This window comes from Hyla sarda, chromosome 13, assembly GCF_029499605.1.
Source record: "Hyla sarda isolate aHylSar1 chromosome 13, aHylSar1.hap1, whole genome shotgun sequence".
NCBI lineage: Eukaryota > Metazoa > Chordata > Amphibia > Anura > Hylidae > Hyla > Hyla sarda.
In genome coordinates this window covers 47,202,059-47,222,839 of record NC_079201.1, presented here as the reverse complement: position 1 = coordinate 47,222,839, position 20,781 = coordinate 47,202,059, and the positions used below count along the sequence as shown (strand labels likewise).

The window sequence follows — 20,781 nt, the reverse complement described above, 5'->3', positions numbered from 1 at the left end:
TCTTTATCTATCTATCTATCTATCTATATCTTTCTCTATCTATCTATCTCATATCTATATATCTATATCTTTCTCTATCTATCTCAAATCTATCTTTCTCTATCTATCTATCTATCTATCTATCTATCTATCTATCTATCTATCTATCTCATATATCATATATATCTCATATCTTGCTCTGTATTAGTATGGAATAAAGCACCTTTATTTTTGCACCTACCCCTGGAGTGCTGCGGATTACTACCCTGGATGTGTGACTGCCTGGACCGGGCTATATTGCTGCTGGCACCGCTCTTATTTATTTACCCTTTTGGATGCTCTGTTGGTATTTTGGGAATATCTCATATCTATCTATCCATCTATCTATCTATCTCTATCTCTATCTATCTCACATCTATCTATCTCATATCTATCTATCTATCTCATATCTATCTATCTATCTCATATCTATCTATTTAATATCTATCTATCTATCAATCCACCACATATCTATCAATCCATCGCATATCTATCTATCTCCACTTCCCTCTTCTTCGTTCCTGTTTCATGGTATACTACCACATACATGAATCTGTGATGATTCTACAAGTGAATTTCAATTGTTTGCTGTGGACAAACTTCCTTATATCTTCAAGGCCAGGTTAATGTTTAGTAAAGACATGGCCTATTGACCCTCAACCCTTGCATTTACGGAAATCCAGAAGTGAAAAAAATTCCTGCACGATTTCTCATACAGTTCCAGTGTTAGTCTTAGTTCAGACAAAAACAATGACCGCTACCAGTTTAAGAGGTCAGATAAATTACTTGACCTGGTTAAAGAAAACTAGAAACATGAAGAGCCTGGTTATTCTCTATATACCAGCACCTTTTCTGGACTATTACAACTTGAATAGTTCAAATAGGCTTCTTGGGACTCACCCAGCATATAGTTGGTTAAATCCTCACTGTGTAGCAGTCTCAACACTAATGGGCATGGTACTAGCATGTAAATGGCCTACGTCTGTTTTGTGTCATCCTGATGGTACCTCATGGCCTTCTGGGAAATCTAATATAATGCTTATACTTCTTACTGTCACGATGCCGGCTGGCAGGAGAAAGAAAGCCACGGCAAAATTTAGAGTCCCCATCAAATTTATCCGGCAAGGATAGTCGTAGGCCAGAAGCGGCCACTCGCTGCGGAGGAGGTGCAGGAGCTGGCGGAGGAGATGATTGCTGAAGCTGTGGTAGTAGCTGCTGTAGCATCACGGTCAGTTGAGACAGCTGTTGGCCTTGTTGCGCTATCTGTTGTGACTGCTGGGCGACCACCGTGGTGAGGTCGGCGACAACTGGCAGAGGAACTTCAGCGGAATCCATGGCCGGATCTACTGTCACGATGCCGGCTGGCAGGAGGTGGATCCTCTGTGCCAGAGAGGGATTGGCGTGGACCGTGCTAGTGGATCGGTTCTAAGTCACTACTGGTTTTCACCAGAGCCCGCCGCAAAGCGGGATGGTCTTGCTGCGGCGGTAGTGACCAGGTCGTATCCACTAGCAACGGCTCAACCTCTCTGACTGCTGAAGATAGGCGCGGTACAAGGGAGTAGACAGAAGCAAGGTCGGACGTAGCAGAAGGTCGGGGCAGGCAGCAAGGATCGTAGTCAGGGGCAACGGCAGGAGGTCTGGAACACAGACTAGGAACACACAAGGAAACGCTTTCACTGGCACAATGGCAACAAGATCCGGCGAGGGAGTGCAGGGGAAGTGAGGTATAAATAAGGAGTGCACAGGTGAACACACTAATTAGAACCACTGCGCCAATCAGCGGCGCAGTGGCCCTTTAAATCGCAGAAACCCGGCACGCGCGCGCCCTAGGGAGCGGGGCCGCGCGCGCCGGGACAGGACCGACGGAGAGCGAGTCAGGTACGGGAGCCGGGGTGCGCATCGCGAGCGGGCGCCACCCGCATCGCGAATCGCATCCCGGCTGGAGGTGGTATCGCAGCGCCCCGGGTCAGTGGATCTGACCGGAGCGCTGCAGTAGCGAGAGTGTAGCGAGAGTGTAGCGAGCGCTCCGGGGAGGAGCGGGAACCCGGAGCGCTCGGCGTAACAGTACCCCCCCCCCCTTGGGTCTCCCCCTCTTCTTAGAGCCTGAGAACCTGAGGAGCAGACTTTTGTCTAGGATATTGTCCTCAGGTTCCCAGGATCTCTCTTCTGGACCACAACCCTCCCAATCAACTAAAAAAAAAGTTTTCCCTCTGACCTTCTTGGATGCCAGTATCTCTTTGACGGAGAAGATGTCCGAGGAGCCGGAAACAGGAGTGGGGGAAACAAGTTTGGGAGAGAAACGGTTGATGATGAGTGGTTTAAGAAGAGAAACGTGAAAGGCATTAGGAATACGAAGAGAAGGAGGAAGAAGAAGTTTGTAAGAGACAGGATTAATCTGGCACAAAATTTTGAAAGGACCAAGATAGCGTGGTCCCAACTTGTAGCTAGGGACACGGAAGCGGACATATTTAGCGGAGAGCCATACCTTGTCTCCAGGAGAAAAAATGGGGGGAGCTCTTCTTTTCTTATCAGCAAACTTCTTCATGCGTGATGAAGCCTGTAAGAGAGAATTTTGGGTTTCTTTCCATATGGTGGAAAGATCACGAGATATTTCATCCACAGCGGGCAAACCAGAGGGCAAGGGGGTAGGGAGGGGGGGAAGAGGGTGACGGCCGTACACCACGAAAAATGGGGATTTGGAGGAAGATTCAGAGACTCTGAAGTTATACGAGAATTCGGCCCATGGTAGAAGATCTGCCCAGTCATCCTGGCGGGAGGAAACAAAATGTCGTAAATAATCACCCAAGACCTGGTTAATTCTTTCTACTTGTCCATTGGATTGAGGATGATATGCAGAAGAAAAGTTTAATTTAATCTTGAGTTGTTTACAGAGAGCCCTCCAGAATTTTGACACAAATTGGACGCCTCTATCCGAGACGATCTGCGTGGGCAACCCGTGAAGACGAAAAATGTGTACAAAAAATTGTTTTGCCAACTGAGGCGCAGAAGGAAGACCAGGAAGAGGGATGAAATGTGCCATTTTGGAGAATCGATCAACGACCACCCAAACAACAGTGTTGCCACGGGATGGGGGTAAGTCTGTAATAAAGTCCATACCAATCAGAGACCAAGGCTGTTCGGGGACAGGCAGAGGATGAAGAAGACCAGCGGGCTTCTGGCGAGGAGTCTTATCCCGGGCACAGACAGTGCAGGCTCGCACAAAGTCCACGACATCCGTCTCCAGAGTCGGCCACCAATAGAAGCGAGAGATGAGTTGCACGGATTTCTTGATGCCCGCATGACCTGCGAGATGGGAGGAGTGACCCCATTTGAGGATTCCGAGGCGTTGGCGTGGAGAGACGAAGGTCTTCCCTGGAGGAGTTTGCCTGATGGAGGCTGGAGAAGTGGAGATCAGGCAGTCAGGAGGAATGATGTGTTGCGGAGAGAGTTCTACTTCCGAGGCATCCGAGGAACGAGAGAGAGCATCGGCCCTAATGTTCTTATCGGCAGGCCGAAAGTGAATTTCAAAATTAAATCGGGCAAAGAACAAAGACCACCTGGCCTGGCGAGGATTCAGCCGTTGGGCAGACTGGAGATAGGAGAGGTTCTTGTGATCGGTGTAAATAATAACTGGAAATCTTGATCCCTCCAGCAGATGCCTCCATTCCTCAAGTGCTAATTTAATGGCTAGAAGCTCTCGATCCCCGATGGAGTAGTTCCTCTCCGCCGGAGAGAAGGTCCTAGAAAAAAAACCACAAGTAACAGCATGCCCGGAAGAATTTTTTTGTAGAAGGACCGCTCCCGCTCCTACTGAGGAGGCATCAACCTCCAATAGGAAGGGTTTAGATGGGTCAGGTCTGGAGAGCACGGGAGCCGAAGAAAAGGCAGACTTGAGCCGTTTAAAGGCGTCTTCCGCTTGAGGAGGCCAAGACTTGGGATCGGCATTTTTTTTGGTTAAAGCCACGATAGGAGCCACAACGGTAGAAAAATGTGGAATAAATTGCCTGTAATAATTGGCGAACCCCAAAAAACGTTGGATAGCACGGAGTCCGGAGGGGCGTGGCCAATCTAAGACGGCAGAGAGTTTGTCTGGATCCATTTGTAGTCCCTGGCCAGAGACCAAGTATCCTAGGAAAGGAAGAGATTGGCATTCAAACAGACATTTCTCTATTTTGGCATAGAGTTGATTGTCACGAAGTCTCTGAAGAACCATACGGACATGCTGGCGGTGTTCTTCTAGATTGGCAGAAAAAATCAGGATATCGTCCAGATATACAACAACACAGGAGTATAAGAGATCACGAAAAATTTCATTAACAAAGTCTTGGAAGACGGCAGGGGCGTTGCACAGGCCAAAGGGCATGACCAGATACTCAAAGTGTCCATCTCTGGTGTTAAATGCCGTTTTCCATTCATCCCCCTCTCTGATGCGGATGAGATTATAAGCACCTCTTAAGTCCAGTTTGGTAAAGATGTGGGCACCTTGGAGGCGATCAAAGAGTTCAGAGATGAGGGGTAGGGGGTAGCGGTTCTTAACCGTGATTTTATTAAGACCGCGGTAGTCAATGCAAGGACGTAGGGAGCCATCTTTTTTGGACACAAAGAAAAATCCGGCTCCGGCAGGAGAGGAGGATTTACGGATAAAGCCCTTTTTTAAATTTTCCTGGACGTATTCAGACATGGCAAGAGTCTCTGGGGCGGACAGAGGATAAATTCTGCCCCGGGGTGGAGTAGTGCCCGGGAGGAGGTCGATAGGACAATCATAAGGCCTGTGAGGAGGTAGAGTCTCAGCTTGTTTTTTGCAAAAAACATCCGCAAAGTCCATATAGGCCTTAGGGAGACCGGTTACAGGGGGAACCACAGAGTCACGGCAAGGGGTACTGGGAACCGGTTTAAGGCAGTCCTTGAAACAAGAGGGACCCCAACTCTTGATCTCCCCAGTGGACCAATCCAGGGTTGGGGAATGGAGTTGAAGCCAGGGTAGTCCAAGGAGAATTTCGGAAGTGCAATTGGGGAGGACCAAAAATTAAATTTTCTCGTGATGAGGTCCGATGCACATTAGAAGGGGCTCCGTGCGGAAACGTATGGTACAGTCCAATCTTTCATTGTTAACACAATTGATGTAGAGGGGTCTGGCGAGACTGGTCACCGGGATGTTGAACCTGTTGACGAGAGAGGCCAAAATAAAATTTCCTGCAGATCCGGAATCCAAGAAGGCCATAGTAGAGAAGGAGAAGGTAGAGGCAGATATCCGCACAGGCACAGTAAGACGTGGAGAAGCAGAGTTGACATCAAGGACTGTCTCACCTTTGTGCGGAGTCAGCGTACGTCTTTCCAGGCGGGGAGGACGGATAGGACAATCCTTCAGGAAGTGTTCGGTACCGGCACAGTACAGGCAGAGATTCTCCATGCGGCGTCGTGTCCTCTCTTGAGGTGTCAGGCGAGACCGGTCGACCTGCATAGCCTCCACGGCGGGAGGCACAGGAACGGATTGCAGGGGACCAGAGGAGAGAGGAGCCGGGGAGAAAAAACGCCTCGTGCGAACAAAGTCCATATCCTGGCGGAGCTCCTGACGCCTTTCGGAAAAACGCATGTCAATGCGAGTGGCTAGATGAATGAGTTCATGTAGGTTAGCAGGGATTTCTCGTGCGGCCAGAACATCTTTAATGTTGCTGGATAGGCCTTTTTTAAAGGTCGCGCAGAGGGCCTCATTATTCCAGGATAGTTCTGAAGCAAGAGTACGGAATTGTACGGCGTACTCGCCAACGGAAGAATTACCCTGGACCAGGTTCAACAGGGCAGTCTCAGCAGAAGAGGCTCGGGCAGGTTCCTCAAAGACACTTCGAATTTCCGAGAAGAAGGAGTGTATAGAGGCAGTGACGGGGTCATTGCGGTCCCAGAGCGGTGTGGCCCATGACAGAGCTTTTCCAGACAGAAGGCTGACTACAAAAGCCACCTTAGACCTTTCAGTAGGAAACTGGTCCGACATCATCTCCAAGTGCAGGGAACATTGGGAAAGAAAGCCACGGCAAAATTTAGAGTCCCCATCAAATTTATCCGGCAAGGATAGTCGTAGGCCAGAAGCGGCCACTCGCTGCGGAGGAGGTGCAGGAGCTGGCGGAGGAGATGATTGCTGAAGCTGTGGTAGTAGCTGCTGTAGCATCACGGTCAGTTGAGACAGCTGTTGGCCTTGTTGCGCTATCTGTTGTGACTGCTGGGCGACCACCGTGGTGAGGTCGGCGACAACTGGCAGAGGAACTTCAGCGGAATCCATGGCCGGATCTACTGTCACGATGCCGGCTGGCAGGAGGTGGATCCTCTGTGCCAGAGAGGGATTGGCGTGGACCGTGCTAGTGGATCGGTTCTAAGTCACTACTGGTTTTCACCAGAGCCCGCCGCAAAGCGGGATGGTCTTGCTGCGGCGGTAGTGACCAGGTCGTATCCACTAGCAACGGCTCAACCTCTCTGACTGCTGAAGATAGGCGCGGTACAAGGGAGTAGACAGAAGCAAGGTCGGACGTAGCAGAAGGTCGGGGCAGGCAGCAAGGATCGTAGTCAGGGGCAACGGCAGGAGGTCTGGAACACAGGCTAGGAACACACAAGGAAACGCTTTCACTGGCACAATGGCAACAAGATCCGGCGTGGGAGTGCAGGGGAAGTGAGGTATAAATAAGGAGTGCACAGGTGAACACACTAATTAGAACCACTGCGCCAATCAGCGGCGCAGTGGCCCTTTAAATCGCAGAGACCCGGCGCGCGCGCGCCCTAGGGAGCGGGGCCGCGCGCGCCGGGACAGGACCAACGGAGAGCGAGTCAGGTACGGGAGCCGGGGTGCGCATCGCGAGCGGGCGCCACCCGCATCGCGAATCGCATCCCGGCTGGAGGTGGTATCGCAGCGCCCCGGGTCAGTGGATCTGACCGGAGCGCTGCAGTAGCGAGAGTGTAGCGAGCGCTCCGGGGAGGAGCGGGAACCCGGAGTGCTCGGCGTAACAGTTACAGTCATGCATAACCATACACTTGATGATAAATTCACATTGGGGGTCATTTATCAAGGGATATAGAGGGTTTTTGCTTACAAAAGTCGCACAAAAAGTCGCAGGTGCGCCAAAGCAAATTTTTGTGCCACTAAGTACACATAAATTGCAAATAGCCCTGCTTAAGCAAGTTTCAGTTTTCACTTTGCAGTGGTCGGGAATGTCGTACGTAAGCAATGTCATATGTGTGAGTGTTGCACGTAAGCAAATAAAAGTCGCAAGTCAAAGCCAGGTCAGACCTGAATTACAAAACTTGCTTTTGACAGAATTTTTAAAAAGTTGCCCAAAAAACTGTGACTTATGTGCTACTCTTTGTAAAGTCGTGGCCGCTGTAATTTCATAATTAAATAAATATAATTAAATAAAAATATAAATAAATGTGAAATTACAGTGCCATACTTTCATATTTCTGTGAGCCACCTCTCCCACCTGCCCCCATCTACCACCTGCCTGCATCTCCCGACTGCCCGCCAATTGTTGCAACTTTAACTCCCAGCAGGTCCTCACTGTAATGGCATGATGGGAGTTGTAGTCTTGAAACAGCTAGCGGGCAAGTGGGAGATGTGGGCGGGTGGCCGGGGAGCCATTTTAACACCAGGGTACCTCCAGCTGCAGCTAAAATACAACTCCCATCACGGGAGTTGTAGTTTAAGAACAGTGAGACTCCAGCTGGTGCTTAACTGGAGGCTCGCTGTTGATAAATGACAACTCCCATGATTCCCAGACAGCCAAAAGCTTCTGGAAATGATGGAGGGTGTAGTTTAGCAACAGCTGAAGACTCCCTGTTTGGAAACCCTGCTTTATGGGTGTACTCGCCAGGGGAGAGTGCCATAAATGTATTAACCAATTTTTTTTTGTTTTTTTCTTCTTCTCATTTTGGATCCATGTATGCAGAGGACTACTTCAGATTCGGTGGACTACGATGATGACCTGCACTTTTTTGGTTTACTATTAATAAAATGGTTAATTAGGGCTTGTGGGGGAGTGTTTTTTTAATAAGTTTTTAAAACGTGTTGTGTTTTGTTTTAATTTACTTTACAGGCTTAGTAGTGGAAGCTGTCTTATAGACGGAGTCCATTACTAGGCCAGGGCTTAGCGTTAGCCCCAATTACAGCTAGCACAAACCCCCAATTATTCCCCCGGTACAAACAAGCCTGGAGCGTTAACAATGGCGGTCCTGGACCTAGGCGGTAACAGGCTGCCATTATTTAGGCTGCGGAGTGCAAATAACAATGGTCCTCAACCACTCTGGTAACCTCAGGCTGTTGCTGCTTTCTTGGTATCTGGCTGAGAATAAAAATAGGGTGAACCACATTTATTAACTTATTTTTTTACACAATTTTTTAGTCCCCATAGGGGACTATTACATGCAATCATTAGATTGCATACATTGTTCAATGCCATGCCATAGCATAGCATTGATCAGTGTTATCAGTGCTCCATTGCTCTAGCCTGCTGAGGCTGACTGGAGCCTTGAATAACCGATCGGCCGGTGAGGAAGCAGGTAAGGGCCCTCCCGCCATCCTCTCAGCTGATCAGGACATCACGATTTCCTCGCGATGATCTCGATCAGCTTTGCTGAGCTACCTGCAGTGTATTTTCGGCTTTTTAGATGGCACAATCAACTTTTTGCTGGGCATCGGTCCGATCGCCGGTGTCCAGCATTAGCCGTGGTTCCTGGCTGCTGATAGCAGCTCGGATCGAATGGATATGAAGCGAGTTCAGCTCCTGAGCTTGCTTCATGGACCTGCCACACAGCCGTGCCATATATTTACGGCGCAGGTCGTTCATTTAATAAAGGAAAATACTTGGCACATTACAAAACATTTAAACTTGGAGCTGTGGGCCAAAGCAGACACTGCAAAGTAACATCTACCTGACAGGGCAGGTAGACAGGTGTGTTCTGCATAGGGATATCACACCTGCATGGCCATTAAAAACATGCTTCTTAATTTTGACCATGGCCTCTTAAATTCTACACCCACCCATAAAATATATACATAACTGTTGGATTTATTCTACTAACATGTCTATGGACCACATACAGTAATTGAGTGCTTCCTTCCAAATGCATGTATGATATACAGATTAATGCACCTTTTAATAGAATGAAAAATGGCCTTAACTTCACTCTGGTGGCTTTCACATAAGCTTCAGTCTCTTTTGTTTCTCTCTATGTTGGCTTTTGGCTGGCAGCGTGACTCAAGCATTAGCTTATACCTAACATGCTCGTTCTACATTTTCTTTCTTTTATAAACCCAGATGCAACCTCCTGGAAGAGTTGAAAAACTGTTGTACACTCCGTAGCGAGTCATTAACCTGTCAGCTCCATGCAGCCATAGGACTTTGCAACGGTATAGCTTTTTTATACATTGACTTCCAGCTAATATCTCTTTTTTTTTAATATATATATATAAAATACTTAGAATTGTATGAAATATTTAATACTTAAATTAAATACTTAAAACTCTTCCAGGCATGGCCTTCCCACCACATTAATTTATCGGGTGGAAAATGCCTTGGTAAGAGAGGTGACCAAGAACCCAATCCTGTCTGCAGATGGAAACTTCCAGAAGGTCAAGGTCCACACAAATCCAGATGTGCAGACGTTGTGGCCTCATCCCCAAAAACACTGGGGGCTGTAATGGCTTTCAAAGGTGCTTTAACTAAGTACTAAGTAAAGGGTCTGAATACTTATGTCAATGCAATTCTTTAGTTTTTTCTTTTCAACAACAAGATTTCAAACAATCTGTTTTCACTTTGTCATTATGGGGTATTGAGTGCAAAATGATGGGGGAAGATTAGATTTTTTATTTTATTTTAGCACAAAGGCGTAACATACCAAAATGTGAAATAAGACTTTCAGAATGTACTTTATATACTGCCTTTTCATGTGCTACGTTGCAGTCTTGTTTCTGTTTTTGATCTGCTTATGGTAAATTCTTAAACTTTAGGTAGGATTCTTCTGTCATATATATCTTCTGTGTAGTAGAGAAGTTCCCCTGAAGCAAAGACTAAACATGATAATTATTGTCATTGTGTCCTAATAATTTCAGGGGTGTGGACACAGAAGTCAGAATCTAGGCCCTGGAATCACCTTTCTGTCAGCAGTTCAGCTTGATGACTGTGTGAGTTATTCATCTTAGTCCTTGTGTCTTCTTACTGGTGTTCAGGATGTAGAGCAAAAGTAGTTTGTAAGGACTAAACCATTGGCAGCAGATTTGTTCACTAGGTTATCAATATTGGCAAAGAGTAATCAAATTAGTCCGTTTTTTAGCATCCTACTCGAATGCCTACATACAAAGCCTACATTCAGCCTACATACAAAGATAAGAAGGTTATGCAATGGTCCAATAGGCGAATACTCTGCCAAGGAAGAAAGAAATTACTGTAACACAGCCCTAAAACATATATCTCCTAATGAATTACTCAAAATATTACAAAAGAAATAAACCCTCAATAGAGAAACTAAGTGTACTCACTAAAATGGAAAGAATAGAATCTGGTGTAGGAAAAATAGAGCAGAGCTTCCTCTAAGGACAGTATTCTGTATATTATACACAGATAAAATAGATGCACACCACGCGGATGTGTACTAACCTGAGGGGGTTGTGTACCAGACACAACCACCATGAAGCGTAGTTCAGTAATTATGACGGAGCTGCCTCCTGGGAGTTTGGCTGGGATCACACCCTGCCGACTTGTGGACGTCTCTGGAGCAGGGGAAAAAGTCCGGGATCTTCGGCGCGTACCGTACAAGGATCATCCTTGTACGGTACGCGCCGAAGATCCCGGACTTTTTCCACTGCTCCTAAAATGGAAATATCAAAGGGGACTGGGTATATTATCTAAAGTAACCAAGTAATATGCAATGGATTACAATAATAATAATATATAATAATATATACATTTATAAATATATAAAAAAAATATATATTATATATATAAAAAATATATAAAAATAAAATATAAATATAATATATAATATAATAATAATAACACAGCACAGTACACCAAATGCCCCACTGCCCTGGAATGTATAGGTACTGTATATATGTAACAAAATAACCACTGACAAATATCAGGTAATCTATAGTGTGGACCAATACATGGTAGGAGCATGGAAAAAGCTATGATTCATCCAGTATAGAAAAGAAAAATAACTTGGCATCTAAAATACCAAAAACAAGCACATGTACATGTTCCAACATGTTTCACCCAGTAGGTGCTGGGATCTTCAGAGAAAAGGAAAAAGAAAAAACAATGGGGCGATCCCTGATGTAGTACTGCAAGATGTTATTTAACCCGCCACCGCCCCAGTGGTGCTGTACTGACCTGAAGGTATCTGTAATATTTTAAGTTTGCAGTATGAAGCTCGAGAACCCTGGCAATAAAGATAAACCTTGAATTTAACTTAAACTAGACACATATGGATAATGACCAAGATAAACTAAAATGCTGCTAACAGAGCCTCTTACAGATATCCTTTTGCTGAGCTGTGATTTCGTCAGCGAAACCCTTGGAGTGGTCAGTATAGTGTCCTTTAACATTGCTGATTATACCAGTCCTGAATGTTTCTGTTTGTGACACTTGTTAGGCTGCATTCACACCACAATTTCAATGTCCGCTGCACAAATATGATTTTAGAAGCTGAAAATGGCTGAAATCGTATCTGTGCATGGGCATGTATGGGTCCATTAACTATTATGGTGCTGCGGACCCGATCGTAGTCTGCTAGTGACTACGATCTGGTCATTTTCTCAGCATGTCAGATTTTTCACACGGACTGAAAATCATGGCAGACCAAAATGATTAGATCGTAGTCACTAGCAGACTACGATCAGGTCCGCAGCCCCATAATAGTTAATGGACCCCGTACATGCCCATGCACAGATACCATTTCAGCCGATTTAAGCTTCTGTGAACGTATCTGTGCCTCGGACACTCAAATCGTGGTGTGAATGCAGCCTTACAAGTGTAGTCCTATCCTAGGGTTTTTTATGTAATTGGGATTTTACTTTTACTCTTTACATTTGGGACTGTCTGCATTGACTACTAACTGTGTCTGCATGTCTACTTATAGCTGTATACTCAATAGACCACTGCTTATTAATTTTCATGCAATTCTTTGGAGCTCAAAGGGAATCAGTGGGGACACGATCTCATGGTCCACCATTAGTCTAGCATTTTCAGGAATGTGGAACATATATTTGTGCTCGGGGCTTCACACTCGTCCTCGTGATTAAAACGATACATACCTACCTGTGTGAAAGACATTAAACTTAACAGGGCGGTCAGACTTGTGCCCATAACTGCGACAGAGGGCAAGCATACCCTGTAATGAAATAATTTGAAAAAAGGGGAGGGTTGGGAGGGGTCCGCAAAACACCACGTACGCCCCACCAGTAGGTGCAGGGGCGTTATATACCCCTACCCACAACTCCTTAACGCCCTGCCTAGAAGTGCAGGGGCGAAAAAACTCATGCCCCTCACACAAATACAGCTTTATAGGCTTAATACCTGTGCTCGGGGCTTCACACTCGTGCTCGTGATTACAACAATACATACCTACCTGAATGAAAGACATTAAACTTAACAAGGCGGTCAGATTTGTGCCCATAAATACTCGCACCCCTCGCACAAATACAGCCTTATAGGCTTAATACAAAATACAATTCAGGACTATAAAAGCGGCTAAGCTTTAAGGATGTGGAATCTTGTGCTTTTTCCAATAGAGTACGATAAGTGGTAGATGAAATTGGCAACTGCCTAGGGTTCCCTGGTGGGTACCGTTATTACATATATATTCTGTTATTACATATTAATTATTCTCCTTAGGGGGGGATCACCACTTCCAGTGTAGAACGAAGATTCAAAAAGGCCATTAGCACTCCGTGGGCTTTCTGAGACATCGTAACATGAGCCAGAGCTGATCTTAGGGTATGCTACCTGATAAGGTGGTATGATGAGCTGCTTTGCATATATATATATATATATATATATATATAAAAATTACAATAAATTACATATACATGGTATTGTATACTGGTATTATTCACCAATTTCACTGATTTCACCAATTTAGAACAATTTGCTAAGTGCAAGAAACACAAATAAAGTATTTTTTTAACAGCTCGTGTTTATATATGACTGGTGAGATTGTTGCCATATAAATTGGAACCTAAGAGAAGATCCTAAGGGCTTATTGAAGGAAAAAGAGAATAAAACAACTGCAAAAAGTGTAGTATATTCAATAATGATTTAGATATATTCACAATTGTAAAGCCAAAGCAGGCATGTCACCCTATAAAAGGCATATCCGATTTTGAACTATTCTGTATTATCCTTTTGCTACAAGATACAATAAGATACAATAGCCACACAGTATAATTTGGATGGAAAATAACATCACCACAGCCAGTGGTTGGCTGTGGGGCAGTATGACGCTCTGGGTCCTGACATCATCTGAATATGGTCCACATGGTATTCATGTATCTTGAGTAAGGGTACGTTCACACGGGCGTATTTCTTTTCAAATTTGCCGTGGGAAATCAATATTAAAGTCAATAGAGTCTGTGGTAGATTTTCAACAGCAGAGATTCCGCGAAAATCTGATGCAGGTAACACGCAGAGACCCCACCCATTTTTAAACTCGCAGCGAGAAATACACCCATGTAAACGTTCCCTAAGAGGGGAACAAGGTTTGGCACCCAAGGCAAAGCATCCAACTAAGGAGACTCTTAGAGTTGAGTGAAGGTGTGCCAAGAATACAGTGACTTGTGCATCTTACTAGATATGTTAGAGTCTTTATCTAACTTTACACAGCCTATTGCTTACTAGTTTGCTTACTTCATGCCAACAGTGTTTGTTAAATATTAATGCAATTTTAGTGCACATTGCTGCATTTCAAGCCATAACCCTTCTCCCCAAGCCATGCTCCCTGCCGACATAGGAAACTAAAACAGGCAAGATAGGCACAATTGATTATTCTTTTTGGTACATTTACTATATAACTGTGTCTAAAATGTGATTCAACATTTTGTACAAGAAATGCACCAAATGTTGGAACATTTTAGGTCGTGGCGCAAACCCATTTGAAAAATCTCTTGGATTATGCATTGTCACCAATGAATGTGGAATGCTCATCTTAGGCTCCTTTCACACTATGAATTTCTCTGTTTACAAACTTCCGTCACATGTTCCGTCACTACAGCTGCAAAACCTGACCGTTACAAAACCCCTGACGGCCGTGACTAAATTGCATTGCAGCCTATGTTTTTTTTTGTAACTGCCCGTTTGCACCCGTATATTACCGTAATTCATTACGGGCGTTATACAGTGACGGGACATCGTGGCGGAAAAATTACTGCATGCGTCCACGATGTCCCGTCAATTTATAACGCCCGTAATGAATTATGGGCATATACGGGTGCAAACGGGCAGTTACAAAACCCCATAGGCTGCAATGCAATTTAGTCACGGCCGTCAGGGGTTTTGTAATGGCCGGGTTTTGAAGCTGTAGTGACGGAACATGTGACGGAAGTTTGTAAATGGAGAAATTCATAGTGTGAAAGGAGCCTTAGAGATAGAGCGCGCCCCAATGTTTCATCTAAAAATGTTGTATATATATATATATCCATAGATCTCTGCTACTATGGCTGCAGAAGGCTTTGTTTATTTAAGCCTCCTCTTTTTACTTTTCATTTTATTGCAAGTTTATTTGATTGAATCTTTGTTTTGCAGCTAGATAGTTGCAACGCAGCTAAAGTTTATGAAGTCAGCACCTGTTACAATGGTATCTGTACCATGCGGAATGTATTATGAATGTTTTCATCAAACTTTGACCTATGTAAATTGTCCCACATTCCTATATTTTAAGATAAAATAACACCCTGACATTTACACACTATCCTTCAATAAGCCACATGGACAAAAGAAGTGATGTGAGAAAGGAACCGCATGAAATAGGATGTCTGAAAAAGAATATCTGCGGAGGAGGAGGAATTCTGTGTATACTGTGCTATGCAGTGTCTGCACATGTGCTTGGCATTTGCCTGGCCAGTCTCCTGTACTACACACTCTATGTTTACATATAGGGTCAAAGGCCAAGTGTTGTGTGTGCATATTATATATATATTTATGTAGATGAGATGCACACAGTTTAATCTGTGTTCCTGAAAAAAATCGGAGATCTATGGCTACTAACCTGTTCAGTGCCTGATGAATTTCAACAAAAAAATAACTTTGAAAACAAAACTATACAGTATATGTGTCTAAAGGAAAATATTAACTATAAAGAAGCCGTATTCCTGGAATAGGAGGACACTTTGTAAATTCGGTTCCCTGAGATCTAGTAATATCTGAGGTCATGTGTATACTGTAAATAGAACGCTGCTGAGTTATCACAGTCATTATAGGAACAAAAGGAAATGAAAACTGAAGCTTTGAGAAGAACAACTGGTGGGCAAGAGGTTTCCCAACCATGGGCTTTGGCTGTCCAGACATGCTGGGAGTTGTAGTTTTGCAACAGCTGGTGGCATCCTGGTTGGGAAACACTGTCTTAGGGTCTTGGATAAATTTACAAATAGTAATTATGAAAACTTTTATTGCATGAACCTACTAGTGACTAAATATAGTCTTACATCATCTAGACATATTGGGAGGGATTTATCATCTGCAGTGTTTTGGTAGGCCACACCATTATAAAACTCAGCAGACTCATGGCTACCATGGTGCCCAGTCATGAGCTGATGTATACTGCTGCAACTTTAGGTGTCACAAGTCAGCCCCCAGGTCGCATGTGAGGAGGGTGCGCCCCCTACACGCCACCTCCATGCAAAGCCATGCCTGCTTGCAGCCCCATCTCTGCCTCCTTCCATCAGCCTTGGAGCAAGCAGCCAAATCCTCATAAGTCGTAAATTTTTGTGCAGAAAAGGCAATATTTGTGCAAAAATTACAATTTCTGCCCAAAAAATGTGCAGCTTTGGAGGAGTTGCAGTGCTGTTGCAGCTAAGTAAATATCCCCAATTATACTTTGCATTACTGAATTTTGATAAAAAATCCTGTATTCACGTGGCAGAACTTCCGAGCAAAATCCAGTAAAAAAACTTTTTAAATAGTGTGGTATGCCTTGGGGGGGAGGGGGGGGGGGGTAGTTGGGGGTGTTGCTGTAGTATATGAGGGGTTAATTTAACCCTTGTCAGGGTGAGGGTTAAAACTCTGAGGTAATGCTGGGCCTATCGCCACCCTTCCCAAGAGCGATAGGTGAGTGTAGAATAATGGATTGTCCACAACCAGTACTTAGCTGAAAACTTGTAGAAACTTTACTGAAGATTTTCTGTAACATGCAGCAGTAACAACAGTCCAGATAAGGCTGGGTTCACACTACGTTTTTCAACTACGGTTCTCGCATACTTTTTCTATCAAAAACCGTATGGGGAAAAAACGGATGGAACAGTATGGGAAAAAGTAAACCGTATTCGTTTTTAAACAGTATACTGTTTTTAAAAGTGCACACTGTTCCGTCCGTTTTTATAGAAAAAAAAAACATACGTTTTTGAAAATTTTGTCAATTTTTAATGGAAGGGGTCTTGGGTGGGGACTTTAGGATTCAAATGCGCATGTGCAAAGTAAAAACGTATACGTTTTTCCCATATGGAACCGTATACATGTGCGTTTTCCATTGACGTCCATGTTAAAAAAAACGTATGCGGTTGCAGTACGGTTTTTAAACCGGAGACAAAATCGTGGTCAACCACGGTTTTGACTCCGGTTTAAAAACCGTACTGCAACCGCATACTTTTTTTTTAACATGGACGTCAATGGGAAAACGCACATGTATACGGTTCCATACGGGAAAAACGTATACGTTTTTACTTTGCACATGCGCATTTGAATCCTAAAGTCCCCACCCAAGACCCCTCCCATTAAAAATGGACAACATTTTTAAAAACGTATGTTTTTTTTTTCTATAAAAACAGATGGAACAGGGTGTACTTTTAAAAACAGTATACTGTTTAAAAACTCATACGGTTTACTTTTTCCTATACTGTTCCATCCGTTTTTTCCCCATACGGTTTTTGATAGAAAACGTATGCGGGAACCGTAGTTGAAAAACGTAGTGTGAACCCAGCCTTACAGAGTCTATATACAGCTGAAGTAGCGATTGACAGGTGGTTGGGATCTTGTAAGTTCTCTTTAGTTTAGGAGGATTTTTGTAGCATAGATCTGCTGGATTTAGGGGTAGGTTTAGGTCCAGTGATCTTGCGGATATAGCGGGGAATGAGAAGAACTTACAGTCTTTAGCGTAGGCTGAGGCCGTAAGGCTTAGGCCTAGTAATTGTCTTTGGAAGTTGTGGAGGTCCTACCTCATCCAGAGTCAGCAACCCAAGAGAGCGATTATTGGCTGCAGCTCCCTGATATTGGCAGGGGCTGAGCGGTTTTGGATTGATCCATACAGCTGTCACTCACCATTACATTGCATTGTGGGTGAACACCTGACACAAGAACCACCAAAGGTCCTTTAGCAAACCATAGAGTTCTGTGAACCAAGTCACATGACCTGCAGGTCCTGCAACGCTAACAAGGTAGGCATCTTAAATATACATATTTACACTTTTATTTATACAAATTTTAGCTAACTGAGGGGTGACGAGTGGTTAACTAAAGAAGAGGACCCCCACTGTTCCTAGGGACTCTGACTTTGGGGACCTCACCACAAGGTACGGTATGAAATACGGTACGGGGACACCACAATAGGATTCTGCTGGATCGTGTACACTGTGGAAAATTCTGCTGCAGAAAGAAAAATTCCGGACATATTAATTTTTTCAGCAGAATCCGCTTGGATGTGAATTGCCGTCAAATAGAGACAACACATGTCTGAGTGGTCCTAGCCCCAACTGAGTGACGCCTAACATATTCTGAAAACATATTTTGCCTTCTGAATGGGCCCTTAGGTTCCAGCCATGCAGTGGCCCTGTTTACTCAGAATTTAAACTATGAATGGTTGTCCATGATTTTGTGAAAGGGTCAAACTGTGATAAGTTAAAGGGGTTGTCTCATCTCCCCTTATTACTTTCACTCTGCTGACATCTGCTCACAATCCTGGGATTGCCGGATGTGTGCTCAACTCAGGAGCTTCGGCCACAGGTAGCGACATCATCACTGTTTCTAAAGCAGAGCTGGTGGATAGAAACCACAACTACCAGCTGTCAACAAGAGGGGAGAAGAGATATTTACTGAACCAGGAACATTTGCTAAATTAAGCCAATTGAAAACTTGTTTATGCTGCTGTGTTCTTAAAAATAAAGAATGGAAAGTTAAAGGGGTATTCCAGGATTTTTTATTTTTTTTCCTGTGCTACAGGGGCTGTAAAGTTAATGTAGTTCATAATATAGTGTCTGTACCTGTGTGTGACGGTTTTCTCACGATTCTTAAGTGGTTTTTACCCCACTATTTATTTTTAACAGCATACAAAATGACTGTTTCAGATTTTTCCCAGCTTGCAATGCAGCCGAGACCTGACTCACTAGTCAGCTGATGACAGGGAGCCTGTCTGCTTCAATGGGTGGAGGGATTGCAACAGCTGTAGGCACCCTGATTGAAAACCACAGGTCTTTTGAATGGATGCAGCTCAGTTATGTTTCAATGGGTGGGGTGGCTGACGTGTGGGAGGGAGGAAAATGGAATTATGGGATTTGTAGTCAAAAAAAGAAAAGTCGGACAGGAAATACCAGTACACAAAAAGCTAGCCACAATGTTATGGTAATCTCACAACATAGCCATGTAGCCCCAAGACAAGCGCAGATCCTTTCTTAGCATGTTTATTACTGTCTGCAGGTACGTACTAAAATTGACTTATGGTGGATAACCCCTTTAAAGCCTCCTGAAGGCGCAGGATTTCCATTAGGCGTTATTAAAAGTGTTATTTGGTGGGAGTTTAATTTTTATTTTTAACTATACCCATTGTGTAGTATGTATTAAAAAAAGTTAAACCTCTACTCATCTCCAGCACCTACACGGTGCATCCGATGTCCTGCTCCAGTCCCTGGTGTAATATTCTTCCAGCTTCTGGGGATTAATACATCCATCTGCAGCTCACCAGCCGAGCCTATCACCAGCCAAGGCGGGACATCGCTGCCGCCGGTAGAAAGCTGAGCTGCAGCATGAAGTGTCCACCCCCCAGAAGCAGGAAGAAAATTGCATCAGGGACAGAAGCAGGAGACTGCAGGAGCAATGGTAGTGAGTAAAGGTTTATTTTTTATATACTGCACAATAGGCATAGTTTAAAAAAAAGAGAAAAAAAGTCCCATCGGATAACCTTAATGCAATAAGTAAATAAAAAGAAAATGAAGGAAGGAAGATTAAATAATTCTTCCCTTTTCATATCTGATCCCACTTGAGCCTTACATTTTCTCAAAATGAGACCTTGCACATTAGTACCATACTTTGTATTTTGATCTTTTTATTATATAATAGTATTATTTCCTTAATTATACTGACTTTTATAAGGGGGAGTCATTTTTACTATGATGTTAAATTCCTGACTGGCTGGTCGGTTTAGCAAAATAAAAATCTAAAAATTTGTTATCGATGTTTACCTTGAAAACACCCTACTGCTAATCTCAAAACTAGTAAAACTTTTTTGTCCACTAGCAACTTTAGGATAGAGTCACACCCACAGCGTGTACGCATCGCATTTCATGATATGCAAACTTTGTCCACTAGCAACTTTAGGGTAGGGTCACACACAGCGCGTACGCATTTCATGATGTGCAAACTTTGTCCACTAGCAAATTTAGGGTAGGGTCACACACAGCGCGTACGCATCGCATTTCATGATGTGCAAACTTTGTCCACTAGCAACTTTAGGGTAGGGTCACACACAGCGCGTACGCATCGCATTTCATGATGTGCAAACTTTGTCCACTAGCAACTTTAGGGTAGGGTCACACACAGTGTGTACGCATCACATTTCATGATGTGCAAAATCTACTGTGTATTCTACCCGGCGGCATCCCTGTGTGTGCAGTGAGCTTTGGACCCACATGACACAGTTACACTGGTGCAATGGCCCCATCTCCAAACCTCATTGAACACACAGGGTAGCTTATTCACAGTAATAATACTTATTACTGAGAGGTATCATGTAAAATGATGCTGCTTTAGGTAGGGGCCTATTTTTCTTACAAGGTATATACAAGCTAATTACATACACTATAAGTTCACAGGTAAGAACATGACAGAAGGTCACTCACTGTACAATATACACACTGTTAGTGAACACTGATCCAAATGACACTGGCTGATCTCTAGGAAAGGCATCTCCATTAACTTAGAGGAAGAGTGTACATCCACTATTATACAACTGTTAGTTGTTTGCCTATTGCTCTGTCTATAACGCCTCTAGTCCTACACCAGTAAGCCACCTGCATAATATTGTGTATGCCCCTTTATGCTCTCATAACAGCTCTGACCCATTGAGTCATGGACCCTAAAACACCACTTAAAGTGTCTTGTGGTATCTAATCCTTTAAGAATAAACTTGTTAGCTCCAGAATACACTTGTAAGCTTACTTAGCCGAGAATGCTGGCATGTAAGAAAAAAAAAAAACTCCTGTAACTCCCCTGGTGCCTCCAGTGTGTTCTCTTCTCAGCACACTGCAACTCAGCTAATTGCCAGCCACCGCGATGTCCCATCTCGGCTGATGATTTCCTGGCGGCAGTG

General features: G+C 44.1%; 1 long non-coding RNA gene across 1 annotated transcript; it reads left to right on the top strand.

The window, feature by feature from the left end:
• Positions 1 to 232: 232 nt before the first annotated feature.
• On the top strand, positions 233 to 11,386 carry LOC130297576 (uncharacterized). The gene is made up of 5 exons (XR_008849596.1): positions 233 to 321; positions 9,315 to 9,406; positions 9,529 to 9,709; positions 10,109 to 10,180; positions 11,278 to 11,386. It is a non-coding gene; the product is annotated as an uncharacterized LOC130297576 (long non-coding RNA).
• The last annotated feature ends 9,395 nt before the right edge of the window (positions 11,387 to 20,781 follow it).